At 33.6% G+C, this 16,520-nt stretch overlaps 1 long non-coding RNA gene across 1 annotated transcript in view; it reads right to left on the reverse strand.

The window, feature by feature from the left end:
- Positions 1-1,497: 1,497 nt before the first annotated feature.
- LOC129268921 (uncharacterized) overlaps positions 1,498-16,520 on the reverse strand; it is a 42,160-nt gene continuing 27,137 nt past the window's right edge. The window contains exon 3 of the long non-coding RNA XR_010296872.1: positions 1,498-4,211. This is a non-coding gene — a long non-coding RNA (uncharacterized LOC129268921). The remainder of the gene's footprint in view (positions 4,212-16,520) is intronic.

Genomic DNA, 16,520 nt, shown 5'->3' on the forward strand with positions numbered 1-16,520 from the left:
AGTAAGTGATGGACATCATCGACTGACACATTTGCATGACACTGAGTTGTGCATATCACTGTTTAGTGAAAAATAAGCGAAACTTCAAAATGCCATAACTTTCTTATTTTACATCCGATTTTGATGAAATTTTCAGCGTTATCTTGATTTTTCTCTATTTATTCAAATCAACATTTTTCTGGGTTGAACTTGATCTTTAAAGCTCTATCGAAATTCATTCTTTAAAGTTCTATCCATTTCATTCTTTAAACGTCCATCAAAATTTGATGTAAAATAAGAAAGTTATGACATTTTAAATTTTCGCTTAATTTCACAAAACAGTTTTTTGCACATCCTGGTTGGTATGCAAAATGAGACTGTGATGACGTCATCCACTCACTATTTCTTTTGTATTTTATTACATGAAATATGAAATATTCTTATTTTCTCCTCATTGTCAAGTGAAACAACGATTAATTCCTCCCTGAACATGTGGAATTAGCATTGTTTAATACTGTATGATTTAGTCAACTTGGTCCTTATTGTCAAATCTGTAAAATATGAAATATTGTAGAATTCAAACAATAGAAAATAAAAGAAATAGTGAGTGATGGACATCATCAAGTGTCTCATTTGCATGTCACTGCCTTGTGCATATCACTGTTTTGTGAAAAATAAGCGAAACTTTAAAATGTCATAACTTTCTTATTTTCCATCCGATTTTGATGAAATTTTGTTTTTCTCAAGGCTTAACAAGTATTTCGTATTCTTTTCTCCTTCAATCCATTTGATCCTCGCCCTAATGCCGGCCGCTTTTGTCTCTGATTTATAAAACTTTTCTATTTTTCTTTGATACTAGCGCAATAATAATATTAGCTGTATTTATAAAGCGCCTTTTGCCAGAGGATACAAAGGGCTGTTATTATTACCCCGGCTTTAGCTCGAGCTACCAACACCGGCGCTCAGTGCATGCAAGGAATTAATCCTGCCGGTTAAACTGTTTCATTTTAGGATGCATTTTCCTCCAGGATTCACTTCACCTGGGTCGAGTGAAAGCACAGTGCAGATAAATTTCTTACTAAAGGATAACGCGAGAGTCAGAACCACTAGACTACGACGCGCCCGTACCCATTTTCTGTATTTTTGTGTAAATTTACGAATTTTGATTTTCAACAATTCCCATTTTGTTAATTGCAGATAAATTTGTGTTTGAAAAAGATACTTTTATGTCACAAATCTGATTTTGGTAAGATCTGTCCAGTAGCCTGGACCTTCATTTCGTCTTTTCTGTAAAGTTATCTTCAAAGAATTGTCTTTATGGTCTACTCGAATAGCAAGTCTAATGTCTGCTGATATTGATTTTTTTATATATATTTTTATCTTCTTACCCAAAAGTCTGAACGTGATGCTCTTTTTAAGGAACACATTTTTCCATGAAAACTGTTTCATTTTAGGATGCATTTTCCTCCAGACGTCATAGAGAGTTTTTAATTATTTTTTTTTAAATATTTATGTTTTCTGTAATAACTATTTTCTGATCCTTGTACAATCTTTATTTACGTGATTTATTATCACATGCATGATTAAAATAACCTACCATCTTTTGTGTCTTTTAACCACAATATTCTCTATAACAAGGTTTTGTTGAAACAATATAGCGACTCCACATGAATTGAGAGGAAAAAAGGGCCCTTGCCATTCATTTCTGACCATAAATTCTAAATCATGTGACTAAAATGTTTCCTGAAAAAAAAGTCTGCTCTTTGATGTTTAAACAAAGAAATATTTGATTTCTCTTTTCCTTATTTCTAAGACCTCGAACATTCAGACTTAAAAGATGGCAAGTGAACATAAATATTTTAAGTTAAGATATTTGAACTCCATGCATTGTTCTTCCTCAATGCCACTGATTTGGTCTGATAAAGAACCAAACATTTATGTCTGAAATACCTTCGATAAAGAGAACAGGTAAGTTTCAATGGGCATATTCGTAAATGTATCCATTAGAAGATAACTGAAATCTTTTGCAAAATAACAAAGGAATGTCGTTTTTTATATAAATTTGCTTCTTTCTAGGAATGCTTATAATTCAGTGATTCTTTTGACATTAACATTACATGTTAAACAGCAATAAGCAAAATTTCCATCATATTTCCTTTTAAGCAAATTTCTACATTCAGCTTCCGTATATTACTTTTTAGTTGCATAACACATTTCTCCATTGAGTGACTAAGCATTAGCCACCACACATTGTGTTAAGTTGATGATCATATTTCATTTCTTTTTTGGTTGTCTTTTCTGTGCTTTAAGTTTTCTCTTTGTGTTCATTAGATTTTTGGTTTCTCAGGCGATTCTGCTGAAAGCTCTGAATATTCTTGCAAGCTTGTCGTTTTTTTACTCTGCTGTCTCTTGACATTCCTCGTGCACAATCTTATGTTTACAGCATGAAATAATGATAATGTCATATCTTTCATATCATGCTCACATTATTATAGTGTTATTGGAAATATTGGAATGTGGAAATAAATTCATTACATGTGTCCATGATGTGTCTCCCTGTTAACAAAAAAAATGCGGCAATGAAAGACTACTTCAATTAATTTTGTTTATTCTTGGTGGACAAAATATTGATAAATACAAATACAGTTTCATACAATAAAATACAACAAAGCATATTGGGAATATGACATGGGAAAATGACATAGTTGGGAATATGATCATAACATTCATAACATTTATATTAATGTTATGAATCTAAATTCATAACATTTATATTAATGCAAAGCTTAGATGAAATGTTATATTTTTATTTCTTTGTTAGATTATGATTTGATATTCAGTGTTTTGTTTGTATGATTTTACTTGCACCTGTTAAAATCATATTATTTACAGCCTGTAGTACTCTTTGGAGTTTTAAAAGTTCATACCAAACCAATTATATTTTCGTGCTAAAATAGCTTTATATGGGGTAATAGAGTATGTTCTTGGCTTGCTTCGCGAACGAAGATTTATAAAGGCAGTCCACGTCGACTGCAGGCACGCATGTGACTCACAAGGCCAATACGTGATAGACAGGCCCGGCCACAGCGGCCGCAGTCAAAAGTCACGTTTGGTGTGGCTGCTGAGGCTTCGCGATTCTTTCTGCGGCGACGTTTCTCCCTCAGGTGATCTTTTCGGGATTCCTCGAAAGAAGAGGCAGCCTGATGGACTATATGTCGCCAGCTAGCACGGTCAGCAGCCAGAGTAGACCACTGGCAATGATCGATATGGCATGTACCGAGGGACTTCTTCAGGATGTCCTTGAAGCGTTTCTTTGGAGCCCCTCTGTCACGATTGCCAGTAGAAAGTTCGCCGTACAGGGCTATCTTGGGCAGGCGATGGTCTTCCATTCTTGAGATGTGTCCTGCCCAACGGAGCTGAGTCTTCAGCAGCATGGCCTCGATACTGGGGATCTCCGCCTGTTCAAGGACCTCAACATTTGTGACATAGTCGGTCCAGTGAATGTTGAGGATGATCCGGAGACAGCGCTGATGGAAACGCTCCAGGAGTCGCATGTGGTGGCGGTAAGTTACCCACGACTCAGAACCGTACAGTAGGGTGGTGAGGACAACAGCTCTGTATACGCTGATACATTGAGCAAAACAGCTCTGTATACGCTGATACATTGAGCAAAAACGATGAAAGTTTCATCAAAATCGGACAACTTAATAGGAAAACAGTTAATTACACGCAGTAATGAATATGGAATATTTGGGCTGATGATGTCAGGTTCCACAACTTATGTTAAATATATGCATTGTGCACGAAATCACAATTATTACATATTTTCCTACATTGGGTGCATATTTTTCCCCTATAATAATAGATAAGTCAGCAATGCTTTCTCTTTTCGACTCGTCAGGAAGTGATTGTGCAACTCCTCGGTCGTTTCCAAAATCGGATTCATCCGACACTTTCACCTATTTTTCAACTGAAGATCCACATTCTTTGCAGAATCATGACTGCCAAATTCGATCCTAATGAAATCAAAACTGTGTGTCTGAGGGCTGTGGGTGGGTGGAATGGAAGGGTCTGAAGATCACCGTCATGTTGACCATTCAGAACCGTCAGGCCAAAGAAGGTCAAGAACATCTCACACAGCGGGAACATCCCCATCGACGCCATCACGAGGGAGCGTTCCATGGCTCGTGAGTTCAAGGAAGTCTTGGGAACGGCTCAGTCTGTAGGATGCACTGTGAAAGAACAGAACCGTCATGATATCATTGATCAGATCAATGATGGAGACATTGAAATCCTAGCGGAATGATGTGGATTGTTGCACATCCAGATCATTCCGCTTTGATTTCAGTCCAGCATTTAACATCTTATGCTGTGATTAAAGACATCACAAAGAAAAAAAAACAGCAAAATTTTTTTTTTTTCATTCTTGGTGGAAAAAAGACAAAAGAATTGACAAAACATCATTAGCTTGCTCACTAAATATTCATGAAGCAGGGGTGGCGGAAATTTTAAGTAAGACAAACACACGTTTTTGGATAGAGCTTTAAAGAATGAAATTGGATGGTGATAGCTTTAAAAAAAGTCAGTACAATAGAGCTTTTTAAAGTATTGAATGGATAGACATTTAAAGAATGGAATGAATAGAGCTTCAAATAATGGATAGAAAAAAAACAGGATGGATAGACCTTTAAAGAGTATACTCTTTAGACAAAGGTTTTAAAAATGGATAGAACTATGGAGCTGTGAAAAATGGAATGGATAGAGCTTTGAAATACTGAATCGATAGAGCTTTAAAGAGCTAAATGGATAGATCTTTAAAGAATGGAACAGTTAGAGCTCTAAGTAATGGATAGAGCTTGAAAGAATGGAATGGATAAAGCTTTAAAATATTTGAATGGTTATAGCTTTATGGAATGGAAATGAAAGAGCTTTAAAGAATGGAATGGATCAAGCTTTAATGAATGGACTCGATAGAGCTTTAAAAAATGGAATTTTTTTAAATGGATAGAGCTGAAAGAATGGAATGGATGGAGTTTTAAAGAATGGAATGAACAGTGCTTTAAATAATGGATAGACGTTTAAAGAATGAAATGGATAGGACTTTCAAGAATGGAGTGTATAGAGCTTTAAAGAATAGTTTTACAGAATGGAAAGAGCTTTGAAGAATGAATAAAACTTTAAAGAATGGATAAAGCTTTAAAGATTGGAAGTGATAGATTTTTAAATGAAGGATAGAGCTTAGAAAAATGGATTGGACAGAGCATTACAGAATAGAATGGATACAATTTTACAGAATGGGTAGTGCTTTAAAGAATAAATAGAACTTATAAAAATGGAATGGATAGAGCTTTAAGAATGAATAAAACTTTAAAGAATGGAATGGATAAGGCTTTAAAGATTGGAATGTGTAGAACTTTAATGAATGGACTGGATAGAGCTTTAAAAAATGGTTAGAGCTTGGAAGAATGGAATGGATGGGGCTTTAAAGAATGGAGCGCACAGTGCTTTAAATGATGGATAGAGCTTTGAAGAATGAATAAAACTTTAAATAATGGATGGAGCCTTAGAAAAATAGAATGGATTTAGCTTTAAATGATAGAACTCTTGAGAATGGATTTGGATAGAGCTTCAAAGAATGGAATGGATAGAGCTTTAAGATTGGAATGAATAGAGATCTAAAGAATAGAATGAATAGAGCTTAAATAATGGAATGGGTAGAGCTCTCAAGAAGTGATAGAACTTTTAAGACTGGATTGGATAGAGCTTTCAAGAATGGATTTGATGGAGTTTTAAAGAATGGATAGTGCTTTAAAGAACGGATTTCGAAAGAGCTTTAAGAATGAAAGGGGTAGATTTTTTTTAATAATGGAGGGAGCTTAGAAGAAGAGAATGGATGAAGCTTTAAAGAACTGAATGTATATAGCTTTAAAGAATGGAACGCATAGAGCTTTAAAGAATAGAATGAATAGAGTATTACAGAATGGAATGGGTAGAACTTTAAAGAATTGATAGAACTTTTAAGAATTGATTGGATAGAGCTTTAAAGAATGGAATGGTTAAAGCTTTAAAGAATGGAATGAAAAGAGATTTAAAGCGCCTTGGTCTAGTGGTTCTGACTCTCGACTTTTCAAACAGAGGGTCGTGGGTTCGAAATCCTAGCCATGGCGTGTTTTCCTTCGGCAAGAAATGTATCCATACTGTGCTGCACTTAAAGTACCGTCGGGTAATATAGTAGCACCTTAAGCACCTAGCAAGTTGGAAACGTGCGCTATACAAATCCTATATTATATATTTATTTTAAAGAATGGAATGGATAAACCTTAAAAAAATGAATAGTGCTTTAATTGAACGGAAATGGAAAAGAGCTGTACATTATGGAATGGATACAGCTTTAAAATACTGAATCGATAGAGCTTTAAAGAGCTTTAAAGAAAGGAACGAATAGGGCTTTAAAGAACTGAATGGATAGAGGTTAAAGGAATGGAAAAGATAGATTCTTTAAAATACTGAATCGATAGAGCTATAAATAACGGATAGAGCTTGAAAGACTGGAATGGAAAGAGCTTTAAATAATTGATAGACCTTTAAAGAATTGAATGGATAGAGTTTTAAAGAATTGAAGGGATAGAGCTTTGAAGAATGGAAGGGAAACAGCTTTTAAATAATGGATTGAATGGAGCTTTAAAGATTGGAATAGATGAAGATTCACAGAATGGAATGGAAACAGCTTTATGAATGAATAGAACTTTAAAGAATGGATTGGATAAAGATTTAAAGAGTAGAGTGGATAGAGCTTTAAAGAATGAATAGTACTTTAAAAAATTGATAAAATAGAGCTTTAAAGAATGGATTGGATAGACCTTTGATATACTGAATTGCCAGTGCTTAAGAGAGCTTTATGTATAGAGCGTTAAAGTGGATAGAGCTTTGAATAAATAAATGGATAGATTTTTAAAGAATGGAATGGATAGAGCTTTAAAGAATGGAAGGGATAGAGCATTAAATAATGGATAGACGTTTAAATAATGGAATGGAGAGCTGAAAGAATGGAATGAATAGTGCTTTAAAGTGATTAGTTAACATTAGTTTGACTTAAAAAAAAACTGAGCTAGAAAGTCACTTTTGTCACCTGTGTCTGTGATATGTTACAAAAATGAACCCAAGAAAAAATCGCGTCTGAAAATCGAAATATAAAGTGACCGGAAACACCATCTTAATTTCATCCCATACACTTATGTGTACTATTTATTTACAAAATCGGGGTTTGCCTTGTAGTTTTCGCTTTTCATTCTTAATAATGGTTGTTTTCAGGGTTTATTAGTTCTAATACATGCACTTGTACACATGTTTCATCTTGGTTTGAGAATTTTTTAAATTGGCTGCTCACAAAGTTAAACAATACCTTTAAAGAATGGAATGGATAGAGTTTTAAATAATGGAGTGAATAGAGCTTTAAAGATTGGATGGATGAAGATTCAAAGAATGGAATGGAAAGAGCTTCATGAATGAATAGAACTTTAAAAGAATGGATTGTTGGAGAAAGATTTAAAGAATGGAATGAAAAGAGCTTTAAAGAATTGAATGGATAATGGATAGACGTTTAAAGGTATTGTTTTACTTTATGAGCAGCCGATTTAAAAAATTCTCAAACCAAGATGAAACATGTGTACAAGTGCATGTATTAGAATAAACCCTGAAAACGACCATTATTGAGAATGAAAAGCTAAAACTACAAGGCAAACCCCGATTTTGTAAATAGGCGTCTTATACACATAAGTGTGAGGGATGAAATTAAGATGGTGTTTTCGGTCACTTTATATTTCATGAATGGAGAGACCTTTTAAAGGATGGAGTGGATAGAGCTTAAGGAATGGATAGAACTCTAAAGAACTAAATGGAGAGAGCTTTAAAGAATGGAATGGAAACAGCTTTTAAAAATGGAATGGATAGAGATTCAAAGAATGGAATGAATGGCTTAAAGAGTGGAATGGATAGAGCTTTAATGAACACATAGAACTTTAATTAATGGAATGGAGAGCTGAAAGAATGGAATGAATAGTGCTTTAAAGTGATTAGTTAACATTAGTTTGAATTTTAAAAAATCTGAGCTAGAAAGTCACACTTATGTGTACTATTTATTTACAAAATCGGGGTTTGCCTTGTAGTTTTCGCTTTTCATTCTCAACAATGGTTGTTTTCAGGGTTAATTAGTTCTAATACATGCACTTGTACACATGTTTCATCTTGGTTTGCGAATTTTTTTAATTGGCTGCTCACAAAGTTAAACAATAACTTTAAAGAATGGAATTGATAGAGTTTTAAATAATGGAGTGAATAGAGCTTTAAAGATTGGATGGATGAAGATTCAAAGAATGGAATGGAAAGAGCTTCATGAATGAATAGAACTTTAAAAGAATGGATTGTTGGAGAAAGATTTAAAGAATGGAATGAAATGAGCTTTAAAGAATTGAATGGATAGAGCTTTAAGAATGGAATGGATAGTGCTTTAAAGTGATTAGTTAACATTAGTTTGACTTTAAAAAAATCTGAGCTAGAAAGTCACACTTGTCACCTGTGTCTGTGATATGTTACAAAAATGAAACCCAGAAAAAATCGCGTCTGAAAATCGAAATATAAAGTGAGCGGAAACACCATCTTAATTTCATCCCATACACTTATGTGTACTATTTATTTACAAAATCGGGGTTTGCCTTGTAGTTTTCGCTTTTCATTCTCAATAATGGATGTTTTCAGGTTTTATTAGTTCTAATACTTGTTGAAACTTGTACACGTTTCATCTTGGTTTGCGAATTTTTTAAATTGGCTGCTCACAAAGTTAAACAATACCTTTAAAGAATGGAATGGATAAGAGTTTTAAATAATGGAGTGAATAGAGCTTTAAAGATTGGATGGATGAAGATTCAAAGAATGGAATGGAAAGAGCTTCATGAATGAATAGAACTTTAAAAGAATGGATTGTTGGAGAAAGATTTAAAGAATGGAATGAAAAGAGCTTTAAAGAATTGAATGGATAGAGCTTTAAAGAATGGAAGGGATAATGGATAGACGTTTAAAGGTATTGTTTTACTTTGTGAGCAGCCGATTTAACAAATTCTCAAACCAAGATGAAACATGTGTACAAGTGCATGTATTAGAATAAACCCTGAAAACGACCATTATTGAGAATGAAAAGCTAAAACTACAAGGCAAACCCCGATTTTGTAAATAGGCGTCTTATACACATAAGTGTGAGGGATGAAATTAAGATGGTGTTTTCGGTCACTTTATATTTCAATTTTTGAAGCACTAAATTATTATTTTCGAACGCAATTTTTTCTGGGCCTCATTTTTGTGACATATAACAGACACAAGTGACAAGTGTGACCTTCTAGCTCAGATTTGTTAAAAGTCGAACCAACCACTTTAAAGGATGTTATGGATAGAGATTTCAAGAATGGAGTGGATAGAGCTTTAAAGAACGGAATGGAAAGAGCTTTAACGAAGTGAATGGAGAGAGCTTTTAAAGGATGGAGTGGATAGAGCTTAAGAAATGGATAGAACTCTAAAGAACTAAATGGAGAGAGCTTTAAAGAATGGAATGAAAACAGCTTTTAAAAATGGAATGGATAGAGATTCAAAGAATGGAATGAATGGCTTAAAGAGTGGAATGGATAGAGCTTTAATGAACGCATAGAACTTTAAATAATGGAATGGAGAGCTGAAAGAATGGAATGAATAGTGCTTTAAAGTGATTAGTTAACATTAGTTTGACTTTAAAAAATCTGAGCTAGAAAGTCACACTTGTCACCTGTGTCTGTGATATGTTACAAAAATGAAACCCAGAAAAAATCGCGTCTGAAAATCGAAATATAAAGTGAGCGGAAACACCATCTTAATTTCATCCCATACACTTATGTGTACTATTTATTTACAAAATCAGGGTTTGCCTTGTAGTTTTCGCTTTTCATTCTTAATAATGGTTGTTTTCAGGGTTTATTAGTTCTAATACATGCACTTGTACACATGTTTCATCTTGGTTTGAGAATTTTTTAAATTGGCTGCTCACAAAGTTAAACAATACCTTTAAAGAATGGAATGGATAGAGTTTTAAATAATGGAGTGAATAGAGCTTTAAAGATTGGATGGATGAAGATTCAAAGAATGGAATGGAAAGAGCTTCATGAATGAATAGAACTTTAAAAGAATGGATCGTTGGAGAAAGATTTAAAGAATGGAATGAAAAGAGCTTTAAAGAATTGAATGGATAGAGCTTTAAAGAATGGAAGGGATAGAACTTTAAAGAATGGAAGGGATAATGGATAGACGTTTAAAGGTATTGTTTTACTTTGTGAGCAGCCGATTTAAAAAATTCTCAAACCAAGATGAAACATGTGTACAAGTGCATGTATTAGAATAAACCCTGAAAACGACCATTATTGAGAATGAAAAGCTAAAACTACAAGGCAAACCCCGATTTTGTAAATAGGCGTCTTATACACATAAGTGTGAGGGATGAAATTAAGATGGTGTTTTCGGTCACTTTATATTTCAATTTTTGAAGCACTAAATTATTATTTTCGAACGCAATTTTTTCTGGGCTTCATTTTTGTGACATATAACAGACACAAGTGACAAGTGTGACCTTCTAGCTCAGATTTGTTAAAAGTCGAACCAATCACTTTAAAGAATGTTATGGATAGAGATTTCAAGAAAGGAGTGGATAGAGCTTTAAAGAACGGAATGGATAGAGCTTTAACGAAGTGAACGGAGAGAGCTTTTAAAGGATGGAGTGGATAGAGCTTAAGGAATGGATAGGACTCTAAAGAGCTAAATGGAGAGAGCTTTAAAGAATGGAATGGAAACAGCTTTAAAAAATGGAATGGATAGAGATTCAAAGAATGGAATGAATGGCTTAAAGAGTGGAATGGATAGAGCTTTAATGAACGCATAGAACTTTAAATAATGGAATGGAGAGCTGAAAGAATGGAATGAATAGTGCTTTAAAGTGATTAGTTAACATTAGTTTGACTTTAAAAAATCTGAGCTAGAAAGTCACACTTGTCACCTGTGTCTGTGATATGTTACAAAAATGAAACCCAGAAAAAATCGCGTCTGAAAATCGAAATATAAAGTGAGCGGAAACACCATCTTAATTTCATCCCATACACTTATGTGTACTATTTATTTACAAAATCGGGGTTTGCCTTGTAGTTTTCGCTTTTCATTCTCAATAATGGATGTTTTCAGGTTTTATTAGTTCTAATACTTGTTGAAACTTGTACACGTTTCATCTTGGTTTGCGAATTTTTTAAATTGGCTGCTCACAAAGTTAAACAATACCTTTAAAGAATGGAATGGATAAGAGTTTTAAATAATGGAGTGAATAGAGCTTTAAAGATTGGATGGATGAAGATTCAAAGAATGGAATGGAAAGAGCTTCATGAATGAATAGAACTTTAAAAGAATGGATTGTTGGAGAAAGATTTAAAGAATGGAATGAAAAGAGCTTTAAAGAATTGAATGGATAGAGCTTTAAAGAATGGAAGGGATAGAACTTTAAAGAATGGAAGGGATAATGGATAGACGTTTAAAGGTATTGTTTTACTTTGTGAGCAGCCGATTTAAAAAATTCTCAAACCAAGATGAAACATGTGTACAAGTGCATGTATTAGAATAAACCCTGAAAACGACCATTATTGAGAATGAAAAGCTAAAACTACAAGGCAAACCCCGATTTTGTAAATAGGCGTCTTATACACATAAGTGTGAGGGATGAAATTAAGATGGTGTTTTCGGTCACTTTATATTTCAATTTTTGAAGCACTAAATTATTATTTTCGAACGCAATTTTTTCTGGGCTTCATTTTTGTGACATATAACAGACACAAGTGACAAGTGTGACCTTCTAGCTCAGATTTGTTAAAAGTCGAACCAATCACTTTAAAGAATGTTATGGATAGAGATTTCAAGAAAGGAGTGGATAGAGCTTTAAAGAACGGAATGGATAGAGCTTTAACGAAGTGAACGGAGAGAGCTTTTAAAGGATGGAGTGGATAGAGCTTAAGGAATGGATAGGACTCTAAAGAGCTAAATGGAGAGAGCTTTAAAGAATGGAATGGAAACAGCTTTAAAAAATGGAATGGATAGAGATTCAAAGAATGGAATGAATGGCTTAAAGAGTGGAATGGATAGAGCTTTAATGAACGCATAGAACTTTAAATAATGGAATGGAGAGCTGAAAGAATGGAATGAATAGTGCTTTAAAGTGATTAGTTAACATTAGTTTGACTTTAAAAAATCTGAGCTAGAAAGTCACACTTGTCACCTGTGTCTGTGATATGTTACAAAAATGAAACCCAGAAAAAATCGCGTCTGAAAATCGAAATATAAAGTGAGCGGAAACACCATCTTAATTTCATCCCATACACTTATGTGTACTATTTATTTACAAAATCGGGGTTTGCCTTGTAGTTTTCGCTTTTCATTCTCAATAATGGATGTTTTCAGGTTTTATTAGTTCTAATACTTGTTGAAACTTGTACACGTTTCATCTTGGTTTGCGAATTTTTTAAATTGGCTGCTCACAAAGTTAAACAATACCTTTAAAGAATGGAATGGATAAGAGTTTTAAATAATGGAGTGAATAGAGCTTTAAAGATTGGATGGATGAAGATTCAAAGAATGGAATGGAAAGAGCTTCATGAATGAATAGAACTTTAAAAGAATGGATTGTTGGAGAAAGATTTAAAGAATGGAATGAAAAGAGCTTTAAAGAATTGAATGGATAGAGCTTTAAAGAATGGAAGGGATAGAACTTTAAAGAATGGAAGGGATAATGGATAGACGTTTAAAGGTATTGTTTTACTTTGTGAGCAGCCGATTTAAAAAATTCTCAAACCAAGATGAAACATGTGTACAAGTGCATGTATTAGAATAAACCCTGAAAACGACCATTATTGAGAATGAAAAGCTAAAACTACAAGGCAAACCCCGATTTTGTAAATAGGCGTCTTATACACATAAGTGTGAGGGATGAAATTAAGATGGTGTTTTCGGTCACTTTATATTTCAATTTTTGAAGCACTAAATTATTATTTTCGAACGCAATTTTTTCTGGGCTTCATTTTTGTGACATATAACAGACACAAGTGACAAGTGTGACCTTCTAGCTCAGATTTGTTAAAAGTCGAACCAATCACTTTAAAGAATGTTATGGATAGAGATTTCAAGAAAGGAGTGGATAGAGCTTTAAAGAACGGAATGGATAGAGCTTTAACGAAGTGAACGGAGAGAGCTTTTAAAGGATGGAGTGGATAGAGCTTAAGGAATGGATAGGACTCTAAAGAGCTAAATGGAGAGAGCTTTAAAGAATGGAATGGAAACAGCTTTAAAAAATGGAATGGATAGAGATTCAAAGAATGGAATGAATGGCTTAAAGAGTGGAATGGATAGAGCTTTAATGAACGCATAGAACTTTAAATAATGGAATGGAGAGCTGAAAGAATGGAATGAATAGTGCTTTAAAGTGATTAGTTAACATTAGTTTGACTTTAAAAAATCTGAGCTAGAAAGTCACACTTGTCACCTGTGTCTGTGATATGTTACAAAAATGAAACCCAGAAAAAATCGCGTCTGAAAATCGAAATATAAAGTGAGCGGAAACACCATCTTAATTTCATCCCATACACTTATGTGTACTATTTATTTACAAAATCAGGGTTTGCCTTGTAGTTTTCGCTTTTCATTCTTAATAATGGTTGTTTTCAGGGTTTATTAGTTCTAATACATGCACTTGTACACATGTTTCATCTTGGTTTGAGAATTTTTTAAATTGGCTGCTCACAAAGTTAAACAATACCTTTAAAGAATGGAATTGGATAGAGTTTTAAATAATGGAGTGAATAGAGCTTTAAAGATTGGATGGATGAAGATTCAAAGAATGGAATGGAAAGAGCTTCATGAATGAATAGAACTTTAAAAGAATGGATCGTTGGAGAAAGATTTAAAGAATGGAATGAAAAGAGCTTTAAAGAATTGAATGGATAGAACTTTAAAGAATTGAAGGGATAGAACTTTAAAGAATGGAAGGGATAATGGATAGACGTTTAAAGGTATTGTTTTACTTTGTGAGCAGCCGATTTAAAAAATTCTCAAACCAAGATGAAACATGTGTACAAGTGCATGTATTAGAATAAACCCTGAAAACGACCATTATTGAGAATGAAAAGCTAAAACTACAAGGCAAACCCCGATTTTGTAAATAGGCGTCTTATACACATAAGTGTGAGGGATGAAATTAAGATGGTGTTTTCGGTCACTTTATATTTCAATTTTTGAAGCACTAAATTATTATTTTCGAACGCAATTTTTTCTGGGCTTCATTTTTGTGACATATAACAGACACAAGTGACAAGTGTGACCTTCTAGCTCAGATTTGTTAAAAGTCGAACCAATCACTTTAAAGAATGTTATGGATAGAGATTTCAAGAAAGGAGTGGATAGAGCTTTAAAGAACGGAATGGATAGAGCTTTAACGAAGTGAATGGAGAGAGCTTTTAAAGGATGGAGTGGATAGAGCTTAAGGAATGGATAGGACTCTAAAGAGCTAAATGGAGAGAGCTTTAAAGAATGGAATGGAAACAGCTTTAAAAAATGGAATGGATAGAGATTCAAAGAATGGAATGAATGGCTTAAAGAGTGGAATGGATAGAGCTTTAATGAACGCATAGAACTTTAAATAATGGAATGGAGAGCTGAAAGAATGGAATGAATAGTGCTTTAAAGTGATTAGTTAACATTAGTTTGACTTTTAAAAAATCTGAGCTAGAAAGTCACACTTGTCACCTGTGTCTGTGATATGTTACAAAAATGAAACCCAGAAAAAAATCGCGTCTGAAAATCGAAATATAAAGTGAGCGGAAACAACATCTTAATTTCATCCCATACACTTATGTGTACTATTTATTTACAAAATCGGGGTTTGCCTTGTAGTTTTCGCTTTTCATTCTTAATAATGGTTGTTTTCAGGGTTTATTAGTTCTAATACATGCACTTGTACACATGTTTCATCTTGGTTTGAGAATTTTTTAAATTGGCTGCTCACAAAGTTAAACAATACCTTTAAAGAATGGAATGGATAGAGTTTTAAATAATGGAGTGAATAGAGCTTTAAAGATTGGATGGATGAAGATTCAAAGAATGGAATGGAAAGAGCTTCATGAATGAATAGAACTTTAAAAGAATGGATCGTTGGAGAAAGATTTAAAGAATGGAATGAAAAGAGCTTTAAAGAATTGAATGGATAGAGCTTTAAAGAATGGAAGGGATAGAACTTTAAAGAATGGAAGGGATAATGGATAGACGTTTAAAGGTATTGTTTTACTTTGTGAGCAGCCGACTTAAAAAATTCTCAAACCAAGATGAAACATGTGTACAAGTGCATGTATTAGAATAAACCCTGAAAACGACCATTATTGAGAATGAAAAGCTAAAACTACAAGGCAAACCCCGATTTTGTAAATAGGCGTCTTATACACATAAGTGTGAGGGATGAAATTAAGATGGTGTTTTCGGTCACTTTATATTTCAATTTTTGAAGCACTAAATTATTATTTTCGAACGCAATTTTTTCTGGGCTTCATTTTTGTGACATATAACAGACACAAGTGACAAGTGTGACCTTCTAGCTCAGATTTGTTAAAAGTCGAACCAATCACTTTAAAGAATGTTATGGATAGAGATTTCAAGAAAGGAGTGGATAGAGCTTTAAAGAACGGAATGGATAGAGCTTTAACGAAGTGAATGGAGAGAGCTTTTAAAGGATGGAGTGGATAGAGCTTAAGGAATGGATAGGACTCTAAAGAGCTAAATGGAGAGAGCTTTAAAGAATGGAATGGAAACAGCTTTAAAAAATGGAATGGATAGAGATTCAAAGAATGGAATGAATGGCTTAAAGAGTGGAATGGATAGAGCTTTAATGAACGCATAGAACTTTAAATAATGGAATGGAGAGCTGAAAGAATGGAATGAATAGTGCTTTAAAGTGATTAGTTAACATTAGTTTGACTTTTAAAAAATCTGAGCTAGAAAGTCACACTTGTCACCTGTGTCTGTGATATGTTACAAAAATGAAACCCAGAAAAAAATCGCGTCTGAAAATCGAAATATAAAGTGAGCGGAAACAACATCTTAATTTCATCCCATACACTTATGTGTACTATTTATTTACAAAATCAGGGTTTGCCTTGTAGTTTTCGCTTTTCATTCTTAATAATGGTTGTTTTCAGGGTTTATGAGTTCTAATACATGCACTTGTACACATGTTTCATCTTGGTTTGAGAATTTTTTAAATTGGCTGCTCACAAAGTTAAACAATACCTTTAAAGAATGGAATGGATAGAGTTTTAAATAATGGAGTGAATAGAGCTTTAAAGATTGGATGGATGAAGATTCAAAGAATGGAATGGAAAGAGCTTCATGAATGAATAGAACTTTAAAAGAATGGATCGTTGGAGAAAGATTTAAAGAATGGAATGAAAAGA

Source organism: Lytechinus pictus, unplaced genomic scaffold (genome assembly GCF_037042905.1).
Source record: "Lytechinus pictus isolate F3 Inbred unplaced genomic scaffold, Lp3.0 scaffold_27, whole genome shotgun sequence".
NCBI classification, from domain to species: domain Eukaryota; kingdom Metazoa; phylum Echinodermata; class Echinoidea; order Temnopleuroida; family Toxopneustidae; genus Lytechinus; species Lytechinus pictus.